Below are 23,078 nucleotides of genomic sequence, written 5' to 3'. Positions count from 1 at the left end.
GTTAGTATAAAATGTACTAAATATGATAGCTAGCATAACATCATAAGAGCATAACATAAGGGTTAGTCAATATAAATCATATGCCATAATCATAAGAGATAATTCATGAAACATTATACTATAAGCATAAGAGACAACAACATACTCATAGGCATAGTTTCCAACATAGGCATAATATAAGCATTAGTCAACCCTTACTCTTTCATATCATAAGAGAACTACTTCTCAAGTAACCTCAAAGCATACTTGTACAATGCATGGATGCGACCCCATAATCCCATCCACACTAAGTACCACTTTTAGGTCATCATAATCATACTTACCCTCTTAGGATCCCATCCTTAAAATAATTCTCATAGACAACGGAATCTTCACCTTTAGTAAAACATATCAAGGAAGGAAACTATAGCAATAATCAAAGCAAAGCATACAACATATAAGAGAAACACTGCATAAGTAACCTCAAGGAAAGCTTGTGCAATGCATGAATAAGACCCCATAATCCCACCCATGCTAAGCTATACACTTTAGGCTCTCATTCATATTTATCATCTCTTATTCTCATAGTTAACTTATTTCTCATAGACAAGGGAAATCACCTCTAGTCATGCATGTATTCGAAGGGCCTTTCAAGCTACAATCCAAATTAATCATGCTCATATTACTCTTTACTTCTTCTTAAGACATGGGAACTCACCTCTATATGTCTATCATAAGGGCCATGGGTATTTACCTCTCTATGTTTATCTTAAAGGCCAAATGGGTATTCACCTCTTACTTTACATGTATAGTCATAGGTATTCACCTCCATAACTATTTTAGGGAAACATAGGTATTCGCCTCCATGCCTCACTATTATATGATATAGGTATTTGCCTCCACATAATTACACGAGGATCATAGGTATTCGCCTCCATGATCAACATAAAGGCTAATGGGTATTCACCTCTTGCCTTACTATTGAAGTTATATATTATGGGTAGTCAACGCACACTTATTATATCATATCATGGGTAATCACCTATTTTTTTAAATCTATTTAGGGATAAGGGAAGTCACCTCACATCCCTCTCATACAAAGGTCTTTGGGGGAATCACCACAAGCCTCATCACATTTCATAGTCCTTGGACATAGATTCATTTTAGGTGAGCAAGCCTTTCAACCTAGAATCATTCTATGTGAGAGAACCTTTCATATAATATCATATTTATGTATAAGTGTGTGTGTGAGAATGCCCTTTCAACAACAGAACAACATATCATAATCATAGACACTTTACTCTTAAAGTGTTCTTTAAGCATATACTATACTTCATAAAACATGCATAATATCATGTCTTTCCCTTTTAAGGGTCAAGGCTCATATTGAATCAACACATCTAGAATGACTACATTAGACATGTATATAATAATAGCTCACGTGATTCTATCACTTTATGCATTCAAACATTCATGCTTAAGATAGATTAGGTGGGTAGAGTCCTTCCACAACAATTCTATCTAAAGTCTACCATTATCCTATAAGCTTCACTCTTAGAGCCTTAACATACACAATTCATCATATTGTCTTTGCTCTCAAAACCCTAGTGATCAACATTCATGACTACAAGCCTTATTCTCAAAGCTTTACTTCTTACAATCATCATAAATACCTAGATTTCAAGGCATTCTAATCACATGCTTCATTATTAAGTGATTCTAGTCATAAATAATCATAAAGGTTCAATCTCAAGCCTTACTAGTCATGATCCATCACATATACTTTATTCTAATTCAATTCATGTCTACTTGCATTTATTCATGAACAATTACTATACATATGATCAATTCTAGAAGATCATCTATGAATCCTATCTTCACAAGGCATAAACTCAAATTACTTCAATCCCATCAATTAAACTAGGTTTAGCCATGGAAAACATGTAATTTCATCATAATAATATGATTCACTACCAATTCTATCATAAAAAATCAATACCCATTCAATTGGGTCAACATACAACATAACCCACAACATTGAAAAAACCCTAACTTGAATTGGGGAATTCTATGGGGCTCCATGGATGGAAGAATCCATTGATGAATAAGATATTATACCTTGGATACAAAGCCCTCGGAAATCATGGAAGATTGGAGGAATTTGACCTAGCTTGACCCTCTTCCTCCTCCTCCTCCTCCTCCTCCTTCTCCTTCTCTTCTCCTTCTCCTTCTCCTTCTTCTTCTTCTTCTTCTTCTTCTAGAGAGAGAATTTTTGAGAAGATGAACTTTGGGATCTTTTGGGGTTTTGGAAATAATGACTTAATTGAGGTGGTTAAAGGCTTAAAATACCTTATATATGTGTATAAAGTCTATACAAAATGACCTCACTTGATAATCACTTAAAAAGGAATTTCCCAAAGTGCCCCTCACTGGGCATCCTACTCCCAAGCACCACGATAGGCTCCACGAGCCGTGTTCCTCACCACGAGTTATGGTCCTGCCCGTTGTCCTTGGGTAGTGGCTTGGCCTTCACAGGTTGAAGGCACATTCATGAGCCTTCCCACCAGCCGTGGTCTTCACCACTGACCGTGAAATGGCTCGTGAAGGTGAGCCACTTTGAGGCAGCTTCAAGGGAGCTACTTTCTTGGCCTTCACGGACCACACCAAGAGTCATGGTCCTCACCACTTGCCGTGGTGGTGTTCATGGAGATGAGGCAGTGCATCCCCAAGCTTGGGGCAGCCTTGGCCCTTGGCTTGGGCCTTGGCCCTTGGCCCTTGCCTTGGATCTTGTTTCCCTCACACTTAGCCCTAGTTTGTCTTCTAAAATATGGGGTGTTACATTCCCGATATACATTGCTAAGGGTATAAAGAAATGACTGACGTGATAAGTAAATCTGATGCCCATAGAGGGGACTTATCCTAATGGGGCATGTAGTTTCGGGACTATGAGGGTACGCTGAAACCCTAGTCCACTTAGTGCTAAGCATACTCCTAACTGAATATGTATATGATACATTATGATTGAAATACTGAAATACTAAATAGCTCAAACTATTGACATGCAAATCTGAGAATGTAACAATTATATACTGACAATGTGACATTCAAAAACTGAAGCGTGTATATCTGTTTAACTGACCTAGTATGTGTAATTCATGAACTAAGAGAATCTACACAAATAGGGTTCTGAGTTTCATGCAAAGAACTAAGCAATGATTCCATAAAAACATGATAATCTGATTAGGAATACTCTAACAACTAAATCACAACCAATATCTAAGGTTTTAGAAACCCTAGGTCTAAGTAAGATATAGTGAATCAAGAATCTGACTGAATTCTAGGGACTTAGTGGACAAAAGGAATCCACTAGTGAAATCCCACATACTTGGTGACGAAATTCATGGAGAAATCTTTCAATTTTGGGGATGGAGCTGAAAAAAACTTTCTGCGCTCTTGGAAGGTTTTAGGTCACCTCTTTCTCTTCTTTTTTATTCTAGGCTTGGTGAATTTTAGAGAATTAAAGGTTCTAGGTATGTCTGGCTAAGTTATTAGGCTTAAACTGAGTAAAACAACGTATTTTAGGCATCAAACGACGTAGTTTAAGTTCCTAACACAAAGGGGAAAGGACGAAAATGACATGACTTAACTCTGACGAAGCTCATCCACGGAGGGAATGACGGTCCATCATTTTGACTACCGCTTGTCATTTGGGTTCGTCGTTCATGATCTGCCCGACATGGCTTTACTAAAATGAGCATAAATTTTTACTCCGAGATGGGATTTTAGAAAACTTGGTGGCGTTGGAAAGAGGATTCAATTATCTTTCATTTGATAGGTCATGGTCCACCTAATTCCTTGTGTGCTAAGAGTTATGACTATTTGAAGTTGGCCCAACATCAAGTTCCCACTAACTGGCTGTTGACCCTCACCTACGGTCAGACCTACGACCCGTAGTCCAACCACGGACCGTACTGGTCGATCGTGGGTGGAATCAGAAACTATAAAGATTTGGGCCTTAACTACGGAACTCCACCTACAGTCCATGGTCCTACCTACGGTTCCTGGGTGGTTTTATTGGTATTGACACCAGATATTCTTAAAGCTAGGATTTTCTTTATTTTGAGATCCGAGTTGTTACATTATCTCTGCCTTGGGAACATTCGTCCTCAAATGAAGTCTAAACTAGCTGAGTATGGAGTGAAGGATCTGTAATCCCTACAACTAAGTACTAGAAACTAATATATGAGTGAACTGAGTTCCAAAAACATGCAAATATGGTGAAAATGCAAGAACAACTGAAGGAACAAGGTACTAAGACTGAATTTATGCACGAGTAAACTGAAAGACTGGAGAGGGATGTCTCAAGCTGAAATGGAATCAAAAGGAAAGAGGTGAGGATACTTGATCTTCATGGCTGCTTGTGCTCCCAAGTAGTTCCCTCTACGGATTGACTCCTCCAAGTTTGTCAAATCTCATCACCCCCTTCATAGGTGATACTTTCAGGAAAACCCAATCATCTATCCCAAACTGTAAGTTCCTTCTCCTTACATCTTCAGAGGACTTCTGTCTTAAGTCTATTTCTGATGAGTTGAACTTTTTCCCATAGCTTCATAAACCCAATCTGGCCCAATCAAGGCTTCTTCACCTACTCATCCACCTTAGGAACACATAAGCGACCATCTCCCCCTTGGGAGAAAACCTCTACCTTTTGCTGATGAACTGCACCTTGCAAGTGGAGTAATATAGGATCACCGTCCTATTTTTCCTTAACCTCCACTACCAATGAAGATTCGAATCTATTCTAAACTATCACACCACCATCTGACATGTCTGTAAGACAAACTTCTAAGCGAGCAAGCCGGTGAACATCTTTTTCTAGTTCCTTCCCTTTTTCCTCAACACATGCTACACTACCATTTAGAGATCATCTTTCTGACCTTAACGTATGAGATAATTCGACCTATAGGCAATGAGCTACTACCCTTCCATTCTAAGACTAGCTCGTTTGGAAACTGAAACCGAATGATCCTAGTTCTATAATTGCCTTCGGTATAAAAGGAATGTAACCAATCCCTGCCTAGAATGATATGAAACTCTACCATTTCTAACTCTACAAGATCTGCTGAGGTGACTTTCTAAGAGACTATGATGGGGCAATTTCTATTTACCTGTCTAGCTATAACTGGGTCACCAACTGGAGTAGAGACTTAGACGGGTTCTGAAAGAGTTTATGGACTAACATCTAAGATTATTGCTCTGAAGGGAGTTACAAAAGAAAGAGTAGCCCCTGAATCTAATAATGCATAAACATCTAAGGAAAGATTCGAAACGTACTAGTGACCATATTAGGAGAATCTTCATGGTCCTGGCGAGCCTGGAGAGCATAGAACCTGCCCTAGTGCTGATCGCCACCCGTACCAGATGACGCACCTTGCTGAGTTGGATGACATGTTTGTGCTGCTGGAGCTGTAGACTATGCCCCAATGTTGTTACCTCCTTGCCCCTACCTGGTAGAAGGACAATTCTTCAACCTATGACCAGACTGACCACATCCAAGTCATCCTTCCTTGCCTGCAAGACACTTGCCAGTATGGTTCTTACCACACTTTGGACAAGTTGGGTAGGTCCTATTTCCTAAACAACTTTCATGAGACTTAGAGCCTGGTGCCCTACTATTTTGATCTTGTAGAAATTGTGAGCGATTTCCACTACCCGATTTTTGCTGAGAGTATTCATAGTTCCCTGTTCTAGCTTTCTTGTTGTTCTTGGCTACTTCCCTAAGCTTATATCCTTCAACCTGCTGATCATGATTCATGAGCCTAGATATATTCATATCCTCTAACAACATACTATTCCTGCACTCTGTCTTCACTAATTCGGATACCCTAAATAGAAACTTACTCATTTTCTGCCCTTGGATCGGCAACCATATGTGGAGCATACTTAGAGAGTTGGGTGAATTTCAGCCTGTACTCTTGGACTGACATGGAACCTTGCCTCAAATTCATAAACTTTTGTGCCTTAGACTTCCTCAACTCTCTTGGGAAGAGCCTGTCCTGAAAAGCTCCAAAAAAACACTCCCAAGTCATAGGAGCTGTATCCACACTCCTGTTTTCTTTCCACTGAGTGAACCAAATGTGAGCCACATCCTTTAGCTGGTAGGATGCCAACTCTACCATATCATTTCCAATCACTTGCATCACTCCAAAGATTTTCTTAACCTCATTAATGAAGTTATGTGGGTCCTTACAAACTTGCGACCCTAAAACTCAGGCAGATTCATCCTAACAAAATCTCCTACCCTAGCAGCCACTGATCCTCCAGTTCTATTAGTAGGAATTGGGACCTGCTGATTTTTCTAATTCATCATACTCTTAGCCAAAAGCTGAATTGCATTACGAAACTCTGCATTCGAAACCTCATGGTCTGGGACTGGAGGAATTGCATTATTATTCCTTGGGTAAGCTCTAAGAGGAGGTATGATCTAAAACTCATAACGTCGAATTAGAAAATGAGAAGTTGGATCATACCTTACGCAAGATAAAAGTTGCAAAAAAAGTGAAGTTTTTCCTAAAACACTTCATAGCCTCCCTCTCATTAGATGTGGTGCATTTCACACACATGAAAGAGACTCTACTTAGTGCGGTTTTTAAGAAATCCTAGGACTCTCAAACTAATGCTCAAATTCCAAGTTTGTCACGTCCAAATGCACCAAATGCCATGGTTCTTCGCCGTCTTGCCTTGCCTCTTCAACCTCAGATTTCTTTGACTTCATGCGATCAAGATCGAGGTCTCTGATCTATTCGGCGGTTTGCCGACTGTCCATTTCTATCACCAAGTTGGCTTATTGCCAGGGCTGGCATGCCGAAACTTTTGGCGAGTTGAAGAGCCACTCGGCGGTTCGCCGAGTGGTCTTGGCGATCACCAGGACTACCTTTCTTCCACTTCTTCAGCTTTTTCACTCCTTTTTTCCTGATAATGTCCTTGCCTTGCTTCTTTGATTTCATTGTTGCAAATTAACACTTTAACATCAGTTTAGAGCATAAATTAGTCATCGAGGACAGTAAAAGTATGAAAAAAAGCCCTAAATGAGTCCAAATCTTAGACTCATCAACACCCGCAACTTAAACTTTTACTTGTCCTCAAGTAAAACTCAAGATCAATCAGTTCAAGAAGGATGTCTACAAACAGTGCTGCTTAAGACTCAACATGAATGCACACAAGAGGTTCAAACTACTCATGCAATGTTCAATTGTGCACTCTAAGTTTCAAACTGTGACTAACCATTATCAAATGGACTCAATCTCACAATGCTTGCTTCAAATACAAGTTCAAGCTCAACAAAAGAATTAGAATGCCCTCATATAAAAACGATATTATACTCACACACAACTCATCAAACATTTAAAATTTTGGAATCAAATCAATTCTCAACCTCCCAAGAACAAACACATGTTCTTCCCCATAGGCTTGCCCGTATTTTCCAACCGATGTGGTATTAAGCTTAATCAAGATCATAAAGGTCTTTCATGGCCTGTAACGGGGCTGAGGGTAAAGGTATGATCATTTAGGCTTAGTGACTTCCACCTTCATGAAGTATGGCCTGCATTCCATTCTTTCACCTTTCCTTTCACATTTTATGATTCTCAAAATCCACACCCTATTCTTTTAAACACGACTCATTGGATACCCCTTTTCTTTTGCTCATTGCACACACTTTATTTCAACAATTCTTTTCTTTTTCGATCTTCCTCTTCTTTACATTTCTCTTTTTTCTTTTTTATTATATGGAGGGGTTCCATCTTTTTCAACACGACCTTTCAAGGGTGCATTTCTCATGCTTCTTGATTTTCCTCCTTTTCACTATACCCCCAACTTAGGATTTTGGCCTAAGTTGGCTATTCAACACAACCAATGCTTGATGTGCTGCAAAATCTTGGCACATTTAATGCTTGAAAACTAAGTATTAATACTAGAATCAAGTGTATTTAGGTGGATATGATGTGTTTGGTAATATTTGTACAAGTAAAACATGTGGACGTGAAAGAGGAGAGAAAAGAAGAAAATGTAGAGTGAAAGTGAATTGGACCAAGTAAAGACCACGAAAGCCTCACGGGCCGTGGTCTTCACAACATTCCGTGATGGTGATCATCTTGCCTTTCCAGTGAGCAAGCCTTGAAAGATAAATTTTGGCAATGCAATGTAAGGACCACGGGAGACTTGACGGATCAGATACCCATGACAAGCCGTGACGCTATTCGTAAAGTTGAACCAGTGAAGAGACCTTGAGAAGCTGAAGAGTGAATTGGCTAAGTGAAAACCACGGGCACCTAAAGGGACCATGGTTATTGTCACGAACCCTGGTGACATCTGTGACAGGATTTCAGTGTGCAAGCCTTGAGGAACCAAGTTTTGAGAGTTCAAGTACATACCACAGAGGGTTCACGAACCGTGAAGCCCTTGACGGACCGTCAGAGTGCCCGTGAAGCTGCCCGACATCTCAGTCCTACTTCTAGTAGGACTCATTTTAGCTTTCTATTTGAATTAATTAGATTGTATTTTGTTTTTATCTCTTCATATCTAGATAAGGCGGTTAAGTTTGAAATATTTTTAGCTTCGGTTTTGAACGATTAACATTGAATCCAATTTCTAAGTTGGATTTTTTTTGAATTATCAAGTGGTTATTGATATTGCCTACTTTCATAAGTACTTTCTCTTCATGTTTTCATTACAAATATCTATTTGTTTACTTGAAATCATGAGTAGCTAAACACCTCAACTGGGTTTGTGGGATCTATGATGGAAATCTAAGTGTGAATTTGTAAAACGAGTAGAAGGTGATTTAAATTTGCAAAGCATAATTTAGCTTTCGTTGTTCATGTATTCTAATGAGTGCAAACATTAGAGTTAGCCTGTATTTATCAATTGTTCAAGAGAAAATTGATAGCTATGAAAAAGCTGAGTTAATCTGATGAAATGGAGTCAAAGTTCAAGTTTGAGAGAAGAGAACTTTAACACCATTATAAGTGAGAGTAAAACCTGTTAACACTCTATGACCGAGACTACTTGGGTGAAAGTTATCTATCTAGACTAAGAAGTGTTAGATATATCTGACTTGCTTGTACCTTGCAGAGATGAACTGCCTGAAACTCATTTACAGAAAAACACTGAATGCAACATCATGGGGAACACAACCTTGGTTTCATTTATTTATAAATACAACTTTAAAATAAATACTATGTTAATTATTAATTCGGATCTTATTCAACAACCTTGGTTACTAGAACTTTACAGCTAAACCCATTTTACATTCTGTAATTGTTTTCGATAGGAAATAATAAAAGCATTTGGGTAAACGCCATAGTGAAATCATTTTTGTAAAGAAATTCTCTATGGGATCGATCTCAACTCACATTGAGTTCTATAAATTGACTTCGATCATTTATGCTTCTTAATTGAAGTGTAAGTTTGGACGTATCCAATTTTGGCGCCGCTGCAGGGGAATTTCAATTCAGAAGTGTTTTACTAGTATTTATTCAAATTGTAGTTATATTTCCTAATTTTACGTCTTTATCTTTGTCTGTGTCTCTTACAGGTGAGTTCGATAGTGTATGCCAAATACCAGAAGTAAGGGAGCTCCATTGATTCTTTACGACCCAAAACTTTGGAAAAATATTTGCAAGATGGTGAACACATAATAACTTGAGTCTCAGAGGCAAAGATTGGGACAGGAAGCTAAAACCGCTGCAAGAGGTGTTCAATAGAATGTTGTGAACAACCTGCCTAGGGTGGTGGATGAAAATCCAGGAGTAGAAGAAATAGTTCCGCCCCACCGCCAATCACTAGATCCAAGGGGTCGAGCACAACACCCAACTTACATGATGTTCGAGGAGGATGACCATTGGATGGAGCTGGACTTACTGGAGCAATAGTATTACCTGTACTACCTCCATGTGTAAAATTTACTATCACTAGCACAATGATTCAATTGCTGAACTTGAAAAGTATGTTCAGAGGTGCAACTGGTGATGATGCGACTCATCATCTAATGAACTTTGTGGCTATATGCAAATCACAGGAAATTCCTGGGGTTCGTCAGACAACCATGAGGTTGAGGATATTTCCATTCTCTCTTACTGGGGAGGCAACTAATTGGCTGAATGAGATGCCGGATGATTCAGTCAGAACCTAGAATGACCTAAAAGAGGCTTTCCTGGAACGATTCTATCCAGAATTAAAAGAATTGCAACTGAAAGATAAGATAAGTACTCACAACCAACTACCAGGGGAGGCAATGCATGATACTTGGTGGAGATTCAGCCAGAAACTGAAAAAGTGCCCGAACCATGGTCTCACTGAGAGACATTTGAAACAGGCCTTTTATAGATGGCTTAACTATGTTACTAAGCCTGTTGTTAATGCAGTTTGTGGTGGATCATTCATGAGGAAGCCTTTTGCTGAAATCATACAGCTAATGGATGAACTGGCAAAGAATAATAGAGCATGGCACACCAGAGAAGCAGAAATGGAAGACATGGGAGTCACTTTTGAGCTATCAGTTCAATAAAGGAGAAGAGAGGAATAAAGAGATCAAGATATGGCTCATATGCGAACCCAGATGGATCTACTCATAAAGGATATCATGGTAGGTTTTGAGAAGGTAAATGACATAGGGTCCTAAATAGGTATGAAGATCTGGACATTGATCTAGAAGAGGAAGACAAATAGTTAGGCAACCAAGGAGGTTTTCGAAATTGTAACTCGGGAAACCAAGTATATAATTCTGGAAATGCAGGTTAGACTTATCTAGATAAGGGCATTATGACAGGCCATCAAATAGAGAACATGGAAACTGGCAAAATAGAGAAGGTTACATGAATGATTGCAGTGATGTGTATGTGCCCCCAGGTAATAGAGATTGTGCAAGTGGTAGTTCTAGCGGGTCCAAACTGGAAGATATGTTGGCTAAGGTGCTGCAAAGAGTTGAATCAACTGATGAAGGGGTGAATGAGATAAAGGGTGATTTCTCCAGTATGAGTCAATTGGTAAACTGTCACACCACATTTATCAAACAAATAGAGCAACAGTTGGGGCAACTTTCAACATCACTGAATCAGAGGAAGAATGGGTCACTGCCAAGTGATACTATTCAGAATCCCAAGAAGGACGGGACTGCATGGCTATTGCCACCAGAAGTGGTAAGATTCAAAATGAACCAATTTATGCAGGTGCAGAGCATGAACAGGGCTTGGAGTGTAACAAAAAAGAGAAGGTTGAATCTGAACAGATTGGTGTTGTAGCAGAGGATCAACCAACAAGAAAGCTAGCAGAAGTATAAGAGAAAGAAGTTGAGGTAACACTGCCAGTACAACAAATACCAATACCACCTCCTCCGTTCCCTCAGAGGCTTAAAAAGAAAGCTGAAGATGAGAAATTTGCTAAGTTCATAACCATGCTATGACAACTATTAGTGAACATCCCATTGGTGGAAGCTCTGGAGCAGATGCTAGGATATGCTAAATTCATGAAGGACTTGGTCACGAAGAAAAGAGCTGTAAGTTTTGATTCAACTGAAAATATTCATCACTGCAGTGCTATTGCCACAAGATCTTTGGTGCAGAAGAAGGAGGATCCAGGTGCATTAACTATACCGTGCACCATTGGATCATTTGAGTTTGCAAAGACCCTGTCTGACTTAGAGGCCAGTATAAATCAGATGTCGCTGGCCATTGACAAACAATTGGGCATAGGAGTTCCAAAACCGACATCAATGAGGTTGATGATGGCAAATAGATCAGTGAAGAGACCTATGGGCATCTTATGTGACGTGCTTGTAAAGGTGGAGTACTTTGAAGTTCCCATAATTTTGGGAAGACTATTTCTGGCCACAGGACGAGCTTTGGTTGATGTTGCGAGTGGAGAGCTGAAATTCAAACTTAACAATGAAGAGGTAAAGTTTAAATTCTATAGGTCAATGAAATGAATGTGGTTTCTGCAATAGAGGCCTTTGATGAAGGAGATATGGGAGCTACTATTGAGGAAAAACTTGTTGTAGAAACATTAATAGTTGTGTTGATGAACTTTGAAGTAGACTATCGGACTTTGTGGAGATTGTGAATGCTTTGCAGGGCATGGGAGCACATTCTTATGCTCCAAAGAAGCTAGATCTTGATTTGAAAAATAGGCCGAGTCCTATTGAGGAACCTCATGTACGGGAACTTAAACAGTTACCCAATCATCTAAGGTATGTCTTTTTTGGTACTAACAATACTTCGCATGTGATCTTGGCTGCAAATTTGAATGATAAACAGGTGCAAGCTGCGATTAAAGCATTGATAAGGTACAAAAGTGCAATTGGGTGGACCATTACTGACATCATTGGGATACCTTTAGGTATTTGCACTCATAAGATCCTACTTGAGGAGGACTGCAGCCCAAGCATAGAGCACCAGAGGAGGTTAAATCCACCAATGCAAGAGGTGGTTAAAAATGAGATCATAAAGTGGTTGGATATTGGGGTTGTGTACCCCATTTCTGACAGTCATTGGATCAGCCCAGTGCAATATGTGCCCTACAAGGGTGGTATGACAGTGGTTGCCAATGCAAAGAATGAGTTGATCCTGCAGAGACCAGTCAGTCACTGGATGGCGAGTTTAAATGGATTACAGAACAAGTGGACCTTGAAGGACCACTTCCTAATTCCATTCATGGACCAAATGCTTGACAGGTTGGCTAGAAAAGGGTGGTACTATTTCTTAGATGGATACTCTGGGTACAACCATATATGAATTGCTCTTGAAGATTAGGAAAAGACTACTTTTACATGTCATTATAGCACCTTTGCATTCAAACTCATGCCATTTGGACTATGTAATGCACCATTAACCTTCCAGAGGTGTATGATGTCCATCTTCTCGGACATGGTAGAGGACACTCTAGAGGTATTCATAGACGACTTTTTTGTGGTAGGTGACACTTTTGATGACTGTTTGTTCAATCTTAACAGCGCTTTACAGAGATGCGAGGAGGCCAATCTAGTGCTAAACTAGGAGAAGTGCCATTTCATGGTCAAGAAAGGTATAGTCCTCGGTTACAAGGTGTTGCAAAAGGGATTAGAGGTAGACAAAGCCACGATTGAGGTGATTAAAAAGTTGCCTCCACCTATCTGTGTGAAAGGTATTCGAAGCTTTTTAGGACATGCATGATTTTATAGGTGATTCATCAAGGACTTCTCAAAAATTGCACATTCCTTGTGCCATCTTTTGGAGAAGGAGGTGAAATTTGCCTTTGATGAGGCTTGCCTGAACGCTTTTGAATGCTTGAAAAAGAAGCTGATTTCTACCCCAGTGATCATTGGCCCATATTGGGCTAAACCTTTTGAGGTAATGTGTGATCCTAGTGGTACTGCCTTAGGAGTTGTGTTGGGGCAGAAGCGCAACAAAATGTTCCACCTAATCTACTATGCTAGCAAGTCACTGAATGGAGTACGATGCAATTACACTGTCACTGAACAGGAACTACTGTTGTGGTATAAACCTTTGAGAAATTCAGGGCATACTTGCTACGTACTAGGGTGATAGACCACAAAGATCATGCAACTCTGAGATATCTCGTGGCAAAGAAAGATGCAAAGCCAAGGTTAATCAGATAGGTGCTGCTGCTTCAGGAGTTTCGCTTTGAGGTCAAGGATAAGAGAGGTTGTGAAAATCAGGTGGTTGATAACATATCTAGGTTGGATGCTGAAAAGAAAGAGGAACTTGAGTTAGATATCAATGACTCAATCCCAGATGAGCAGTTATTAGCTACAACTCTTGATCTTATTCCTTGGTTTGCTGACTTTGCTAACTTTCTTGTTAGTGATTTTGTGCTTGAGGGGTTGACATTTCAACAAAGAAAGAGGTTTCTACATGATGTGGTTAACTATTTTTGTGATGACCCCTATTTGTACAGGGTGTGTGCTGATAACATCATCAGGTGATGTATCCTTGAAGCTAAGATGCTATAGATTTTAGAGGCCTATCACTCCTCTCCAGTAGGTGGCCATCATGGAGGTGCTCGGACAGCCCACAAGGGACTTCAGAGTAGGTACTACTGGCCCACAATTCATCAGGATGCAATGAATATAGTGAAGAGTTGTGATGTATGCCATCGGCAATGAGCTATCTCTCGTCGCCATGAACTACCAATGACACCCATTCTGGAGGTGGAGTTATTTGATGTGTTGGGAGTTGATTTCATTGGCCCATTTGTGAGCTCCTATGGGTAAAAGTATATACTTGTGGCAGTGGACAATGTGTCCAAATGGGTTGAGAAAGTTGCTCTGCCTGAAAATGATGGTAAAAGCATCCCTGGGTTCCTAAAGAAGAATATATTCTCATAGTTTGGTACACCTAGAGCCATCATCAGCGATGGGGCCATTTCTGCAATAAAGTGTTCAGTGCACTTCTGGCTAAATATGGGGTTAAGCAGCACAAAGTGGCAACACCCTATTACCCTCAGACAAGTGGCCAAGTCTAAGTATCAAATAGGGAAATCAAGGCTATTCTGGCTAAGACAGTGAATGCCAACAAGATAGATTGGGCAAGAAAGTTAGATGATGCTCTATGGGCATACCAGACATCATTCAAAACACCTATTGGTATCTCACCATATCACTTGGTGTTTGGAAAGGCATGTCATTTGCTGGTTGAACTTGAGCATAAGGCACTCATGGTGTTGAAAAAGTTGAATCCTAGTTGGAGCGAAAAGCGAATTTGAGACTAGACCACATCAATGGGATGGATAAGTTTCATCTGAGAGCTTATGAGAGGTTTGAACTATATAAGGAAAGAATAAAGTTGTATCATGACAAGTATATTCAGAAAAGGACCTTCAATCCTGGTGACTTGGTGTTGCTTTTCAACTCCACACTTCGTCTGTTTCCTGGGAAATTGAGATCCAAATGGTCTGGGTCGTTTAAGGTGACTCAGGTATTTCAGTCGCATGCTATTGAGCTTGAGAATGACAAAGGTGAGAGGTTCAAGGCCAATGGTCAGCGAATCAAGGAATACTTGGGTGTTCCAGAAGAAGTGAAAATAGTGGAAGAATGCAAGCTTGATGAAGTCTGACTAATCAAGTAATCTACGTCGCGCCGCAATGTTAAATTGTGCGCTGCTTGTGAGGATAGGTAGTTTACATTTTATCATTTTTCTTTGATTTTATAGAGTCACTGGGTGTTGATTTGTGCAAGAAGGACTTGAACAAAGAAATGCAGAACTGGGAGTAGGAAGCCCTTCACGGGTAGTCCCACAGACAGTGATGCCCTTCACGGGTAGTCCCACAGACAGTGGTGCCCTTCATGGCCCATCACAATCACCATCATCATATGGGAGCTACTAGAAATCGCATGAAAATGGTTAACATAAGGGTTCACGGTCCGTCAGACTTTGTACAGACCATCTAGTCTCTCGTGAACCATAGGTTAGTTTTTTTTCACCCAAGTCATATTCATGAATGCTTCTATGGACCGTGGTGTTCTTCACGAGCGTCTTCACGGTCCGTCAACTGTAGTCCAGCAGTACTGCAACCCGATCTGACCCGCGCATAAAACAAAGTTTAATTAAACGTATATGTACCTCCTAAAGCACCAAGGGTCGACTTTTCTTCCTATTTTCTCCTCCATAACGGTTCCTAAAGGCATAAAAAGGTTTTTCATCTCTTAAACATCCACACTTCATCAACGATTACAAACCCTAGTGCTCTATTGTCAAGAAATCGAAGTGACATTCATCTTTCTCTCTTTTTGGGCAAAAATTTAGATCTAATATGTAGTAAGTTCTTCTATTACTTGTTCTAAGTTTTATCTTAGTGATAGACAAGTTAGAAGTATGTGATTAGTTTTAATTTGAGGATTACTCAGTGATGAATTGTCGTTTTGATATTTAATTGTGTGGGTCTATTGAAATTGGGTTAAATTGGAAGTTTTCATGTGTGGGTATGAGTTATTTGTGTGGAAATTGTGCTATCCAATTATTACATTATGAAATTGAGTCCAAATTGTACTAGTCAAGTATGCTCGTGTGTGTTTTGCTGATAAACTATGGTGAAATTGTTGAAATTGCAAGATTACACTCATGTGCATGATGGTATGTTCATATTAGGTATAGATTATTCTTGTTTGAATGGTGATTGATTAATGTTAGTAGATTAGTTGGACTCATGTGCTAAAAGGTCTCGTAACAATGTGATTGTGTGATGAAAATGGTTGAAATTGGGCATATGTTGATTTTGGGACCTAGTGTTGGTAGCCCTCTCAAGTACAATGATGTTACTGTGAATGAACTACTCTATGGGAATGGAGGCTAAGCACCGTGTGGATATGGTAAGATGGAAACTCTCCCAATGTTAGGCTAGGGTTCCAATGAACATGTTTCTATCCCATTACTATGTGCCCACATAGGATATATATTAGCCAGTGGTCTTCTTACCAAAGCTAAGATATTACCTAGTTCTACCTTAGGCAAGTAGAACACCTTTCTTCGGTGTGGGGTCATATGACACCGGATTCCATGACTTAGCTCTCATGGTCTATGTCGGTTAAACGCCTATTCCCATCATATGAGATGTGCATTATGGTTTCTTGAGAAGTTCTATGAAGTGTGGGTAGTAGTATGGGATGCTATCCATACATGGCACAAGTAGGCTTCAAGAGGGCTATAGTGAGTTCTCTAAGTCTTAATGACTAATGAATGAAAGTCCTCTAAATAAAGTTATGAAGAATGTTGACTCTTAAATGCTTAATGTGATGATGCATACTATACTTGGGTTATATTATGAGTTATTTTCTCTTGTCATGTCTTATGAAATGTTATGTCTCTTATGTGTGGATATTGTGCAAAGGTGAAAAGGAAGGAATGGTAAGTTCACTTTTGGTGACCTTAATGTGGTGCCTTAGTGTGGATGGTGGTATGGGACACTATCCATACATTGCACAAGGTATAACATGAGGGTTACTTGAGGTGAAGGTCTAAGGTGAAGGTAATGTCTTACATGTTGATATTGTTCAAATGTGATGTTGTGACTTGTATGATGACTATTCTTGTATTTGATGTCTCTTATGCTATTGTTCATGATATTTCTAAAAAGTGGCATAATGCATGGTTTCCAACCAAAATGTCCCTTTTAAAGCATGTTTTTGCATGGTCATCATACTTAGTACATTTTTGTGTGCTAACCCATTCTTCTATGATTTTGCTACAAGTGTAGGTTCCGACAAGTGATTGCTTCTATCTAGATTGAAGTGCTTGGATTGAGATTTCATCCAAGGCTAAAGTGGTACGTCCTCATAGATCGAGGACAAGAGTCTTTTTGAAGTTTCTTACCTTTTTCATGTAATAGACAATTCTAGTCTTTTCAATTGTAAAGGGTCGTGTCCTTATTTTTGTTCAAGATTGTGTCTATGATGACCATGTGAGATATAGACTTTTTCTTGCGTTTAAATGTTGTTTTTGAATGTTAGATGGAATGGTTTTAAAATAAAAAGTTTTAAATTTCATACTATTTCTATTACCTATGCAATGAATGAGCTATGAGGCTCGTATAAGACCCCTTCGGGGTTGAGTACGCCGTGTCGCATCCAGGTTCTAGACTCGGGTCGTGACATATATATATATATTTGTTTTTGTACTTTTAATTCTATTTTGCATTTCAATTCCGTGGCCCTTCCCAATAATAGATTGGGTGACGACATTCTTAAGGCAAGGCGTCACATTGTACTTACACAGGGAAGTCTGAGTACCCAATAGTGTGTAATTTTACTAATTTGATTACTAATTTATTTTTGTATTTTTCAGGTACTATGGCTCCCTGAAGAAAGTCCACAGCCCCGCATCCCTCACCATTTCCTTCTCAATCGCAAAATGATAACGTTGTGGAGTCTAGTAGTTCTGAGGTTCAAATAAATACCACCATTGAAGAACACTCACCTCAAACTACTAGATCCCATACAATGAGAGCCATTCTTCAGAACACTCATTCCTAGTCTGAAGAAGAAGGTAGCAGTTCCAGAAGAGGTGAGGAATCGGGTAACAAGTCTGATAGTAGTACTAGAGGTAGTGCAGAGTCTCCTAGCGGCTCTCAGCAAAATGCAACTACACCTCTACCTGCAGTAGGATCCGAAGCTGAAACTGGAGCACATGAAAAGGCATGTGCTGAAGAAGATGGTGATGATGTTACCACAAATGATACAATGGTCCAATATGTTCACCTCCATGAATTCGATCCAGCGGCGAGACAACAACTGATTGACTATATTTGCTGCATTTAGACTATGAATAGGTTTGAAGATTTCTTCAAGAATGGAATTGTGAACAAGTCGGGCGGCTTTAAGAATAAACCAATCATGCCTGAGACTAAAGTGGTGGTGGCGGATATCAAATCATTCCAAGATATCTATAGGATATTTCAGCTGCATCAGTTTGAATGGATGAACAACTCACCTGGAGAATTTTTCAACCACATGACCAGAGAATTTTATGCTTCATATGCAGCCATATTGATGAAGTTTTGCACAGTGTCTGAGACTACTAAACAGGGGCAGAAGGTTAATGAAAGTACCTGCAGACCACTTAACTCAATTATGGTTTAGGGAACATCCGTGGATATCTTTAAGTTTACCATCAATAGGATGCTGCAGGTCCAGAATACACAGCACCAACTTCAGTTGGCCTTTTGAGGGCAAACATCATGCTGTGACAAGTGAAACTGGGATGGAGGATCAGAATTCTCGAGAACGGGTCATGCACTGGATTGCAAGGCAAATTTCTTCAGAAGGGGAGAATGCATCTTGGATTACATGATCGCAAGTACACAGTACTAAAGCTTCACTATCTTTTCTAGCCAAGGTCTAGTGGGTTGTTTTCCGTGCAGAGTTGCGGCCTATAGGTAATGATAACACCTTGTATCCATATCTCTCATCCTTGGTAACTTGCCTCATGGCTGGTTACCCAGTAAATGTGGGTCAGATCACAGCTACAGAAATGCTGGACAGGGCACTAAATGAGAGAGTCATACTTCCAATTCCTTGTCTGATAGGGAAATTGTGTCGGCAAGCAAACACTACCCCAAATAGGCTAGTAGATAGATGGAGTGAGGCATTCAGGCTCACCTAGACATCCAAAATCAAAGATGTCGCTAACCATCTCTTTGGTGCGAAAACTGACGCTGTGGGTCTATTGGCGGTGGTTCCTCACGTACCAATCGACATTCCATATGCGAATAGAGGGCCAGAGCAGAGGGAATCATCACATCCATCTATAGGGACACCACCGCCACCAGCTTCAGCCTCACAGGCTCCAGGTACTTTTTTCACTATTCCTACTGTAATCCTTGAGAGGTGGGTTGCAGATCAATGACAAACTAGGTCCTTAGTCGACCAAATTGTACGCCGGATGCCCTAGCTCATAGAGCGCGATGTGTTAGCCACAGGGAAGAGAGTAAAAGATGAGATGCGGAAGGAGTTGGTTGTCTTTAAAGACAGGATGGATGGATTGGAGGTCCATGTCCAAGATCAATTGCAGGCTGCAGGTTCAGTAAGTACTGACGAGTTCAAGACGCAGTTGGCCGAGATGCGAGCTCAAATTTCTAAAATTGATGAGAAGCCGATATATGTGCCCACTCCGGTCGTGCCAGAGTCCTTGATGAACTTGTTCAGTGAACCGCCTACCACTCAATCCCTTGACGACTTCTGGAGTGACCTACCCAAGAGAAAATACGGCAAGAGGAAACACACAACCGATGAGTCTGATGAGGAGCAGACAACAGGGCTTTCCAAGGAGTAAAAGAAAAGGAACAAGAAAGCACGCATGAAATAAAGAAAAAAGGAAAGAGAAGAAGAAGCACTTGAGCAACAGAGGAGGGATGCATTGTTGGTCGGCGCTTCTGGCAGTGCCATACCACCTCCCAGTGCTACCGGTCCAGCTGACCCATTGCAGGTTTCTAACAGCGCACCCGTTGATAAGGGTGTTGATGCTCATTCGACTACCGGTGCCTAGTGCGCCATATGTATGACCCCTCTTCAAAGCCCTGTATTGTTTTGCTTTATTGACTTTAAGGTCAAAGTACTTTTGTTTGGGGGGGATGATGAACAACTTGCCATTTTAGCTGTTAGAATGAATGGAGGTTGACTCTGTGTTATGTCTGATAAACTGTGATCGGTGGTTTTGGGTTTTGATGAAAGTGTAAAGTTTTTGTGTGTTGGGCTGTGCAGCAGCTAGTTCTGTTTGAAATGATGGCCTTAATCTGAAATTTGACTGTTAGGCTCTTTAGATGACATCTTAGGTACTTATGAGTTGACCATTGCTAGTCTGGAAAATAAATTGGTAAACTAAGAAACTGGAAAATCTAGTCATGTGTGTGTGAGGTTTCCTTGAAGTCTAACGCTAGGAGCAGAAACTAGAACTTGCCCGAGTAGTCTTTCTAAAATCTGAGAATAACTGGATAGGAAAGGATTAGTAGGCCATTTTTGCTAAGCCTTTAAAAGCCAAAAATAAAGCAACCAAATAGCAAGCATACCACTTGAACCCGATTTGAGCCTAATAGCTAATTTTGTTCTTACCCACTTGATATCATATCCTTGGGTCTCCGAAGATTCGAGTCCACAACTCAGGCCAAAAGCCTAAGTTGAGGGTGATTACAACTTGAGCAGAAAGGAAAAGTAGAAAAAGATGGTTCACTCAGTTAGCTTGAAAGCACAAAATGTGTAATGGAAAAAAAACAAAAAAAAAGGTGCGGCTGCTAGGATGTACTGAAATGAAAAAGGTGGAATCACTCAAAAAAAAGTTGTGTGCGAATGAAACTTTGGAGAACCAAGGTACTAGTCACTCGCAAAACCAAAAAATCCATTCCCTAGCTTGAGCCTATGTTACAAGCTGATAAAAATCCTACAGTGATCCTATTCTGATTGTTTGAAAGTTAGAGTGTAGAAATCAAAGGCAATCCTATGGTCTTTTCTTGTTAGTGTTAGAAGTTCTTTGAGAGTGTGAGTGTAGAACTTAGTCCCAATTATCATAAGTGAGGGACTTCTTTGGTGTGAGGACACAGTGATTGCATTTGATAGTTAAATTGTGTAAGCTGATAGTGCACAGGCATAAACATGATCGACTGTGAGTAATGGGATGTCATATGTCAATCCTTGCATGTTAGATAGATGGTTTGAGACACAAGTTGTGGTTGAGATAGGTGCTGCATAGTTTCTGTCACGACCTAGGGGTATACCCTAAAAGTAGCACGGCGTGCTTGACCCCAAAGGGGTCTCATACAAGCCCTTAGCATCTCATGAACATAAGATAATAGAAAATATGGGAAAATTTAAAACTTTTACAATTGAAGTCATTTTCATAAAATCAAGCGGAAGCCTTTCTATACTTTGTCTCAAACCATCTAATACAACTTTAGAATAAAACTCTTGGGACACAGTCCATACAATAGTCTAAAAAACATGAAATAAAAGACGTAAAGGGAACAATGGGTATGTCCTCGAAGCTATGAGGACTCACCAAGTCTTCAACTCCTTATCTCTTTAGAAACCTAGCTTCGTGATAACACTCAAGTATCCAAACTCTACATTTGATTAGAATGTAGGAAAAGTATGCGTTAGTACAAAATGTACTAAATATGTTAGCTAGCATAATCATAAGAACATAAGACAAGGGTTAGTCAATATAAAACATAATCCAAATACATATGAATACTTCATGAACATACAATAATAAGACATAAGAGACAATATCATCATAATAAGCAAAGTCTCCAACATAAGCATCATATAAGCATTATTTGACTCTTAGTCATCTATATCATATTAGAACTATTCTCAAGTAACCTCTAAAGCATGCTTGTGCAATGTATGTAAGGCATCCCATACTACCCTTCACACTAACCATGACCTTGAAGTCATCCTAGTCATACTTACCCTCCTTGGTCTCATTATTAACTTACTTCTTATAACACAGGGAATCTCTCACCTTTAGTCAATCATATCATGGAAGGAAACTATAGAAACATTCTATCAAACACACATTATAAGCAGAAATCATAAAAACTAGAAAAGGAACATACCATAGATACCTTTAAAGCATACTTGTACAATGCATAAGTAAGATTCCATACTCTTACCCATACTAAGTAAGCTTCTTAAGTACCCATAGTTCACAACTCATACTCCTATCTATACTACTACACTATTTTGGACATAAGACTTAACCGACATAAACCATGTGAGCTAACATGGAATCCGGTGTCTACCCCACACCGTATAGGGATCGCTCTACTTGTCGAGGGTAGAACTATATTCTTAGCTTGGGTAAAACCAATAGCTAAGTAACCTATGTGGGCACATAGTTATGGGATAAGGAGATTGTTACTAGAAACTCGGACTCAACTATGGTAGAAGGTTTCTGATCTCTCATGAGATACCTACTTTGGAACCTGAACTCAACAAGTGTAAAAGGAACCTATTTAGAAAGTCGGACTCAACTAGTGTAAAAGCTTTCAAGGGGAAGCCAGACTCAACTGGGTAAAAGCTTCCATCTCATATTCATATCCACTCAGTGCTAGGCATTAAGTCACATTGAGTTCACATTAAGTCTTGACTTAAGTTCATATTTGTGGAAGAATGTCTTGACACTCAATCCAACATAACTCATACTATAGCTCATTCAATCATGCGTGAGCAACTATCACCATCCATGACCTATTTATGAAGGAACTAGAGCCTTTGATTCAATTTGGTGAGACTAGTCTTCCAACCTTAGAATCACTACATGTGACAAACCTTACACATTATATGATACTCATGCATGAGTTTGTATATGGAATTAACCTTTCAACAACACTACCACTAGGTCATGAGCATATTCACTTTTCTCTCAAAGTTTCTCTAAAGCATGTACTAAACTTCATACAACATGCACACTATCATATCTTGCCCCTTTCTAAGGTCAAACTCATATTAAATCAACACATCTAGAATGACTACATTAGACATTGATGATAACATGCTTTAAATAGTTCAATTTCTATAAGAATAATCTCATACTTCACCTCCTTGAGGTTCAAGCCTA

This window comes from Solanum tuberosum, unplaced genomic scaffold, assembly GCF_000226075.1.
Source record: "Solanum tuberosum cultivar DM 1-3 516 R44 unplaced genomic scaffold, SolTub_3.0 scf00132, whole genome shotgun sequence".
In the NCBI taxonomy this organism is placed as follows: Eukaryota; Viridiplantae; Streptophyta; class Magnoliopsida; order Solanales; family Solanaceae; genus Solanum; species Solanum tuberosum.
This window is presented reverse-complemented; position numbering follows the sequence as displayed.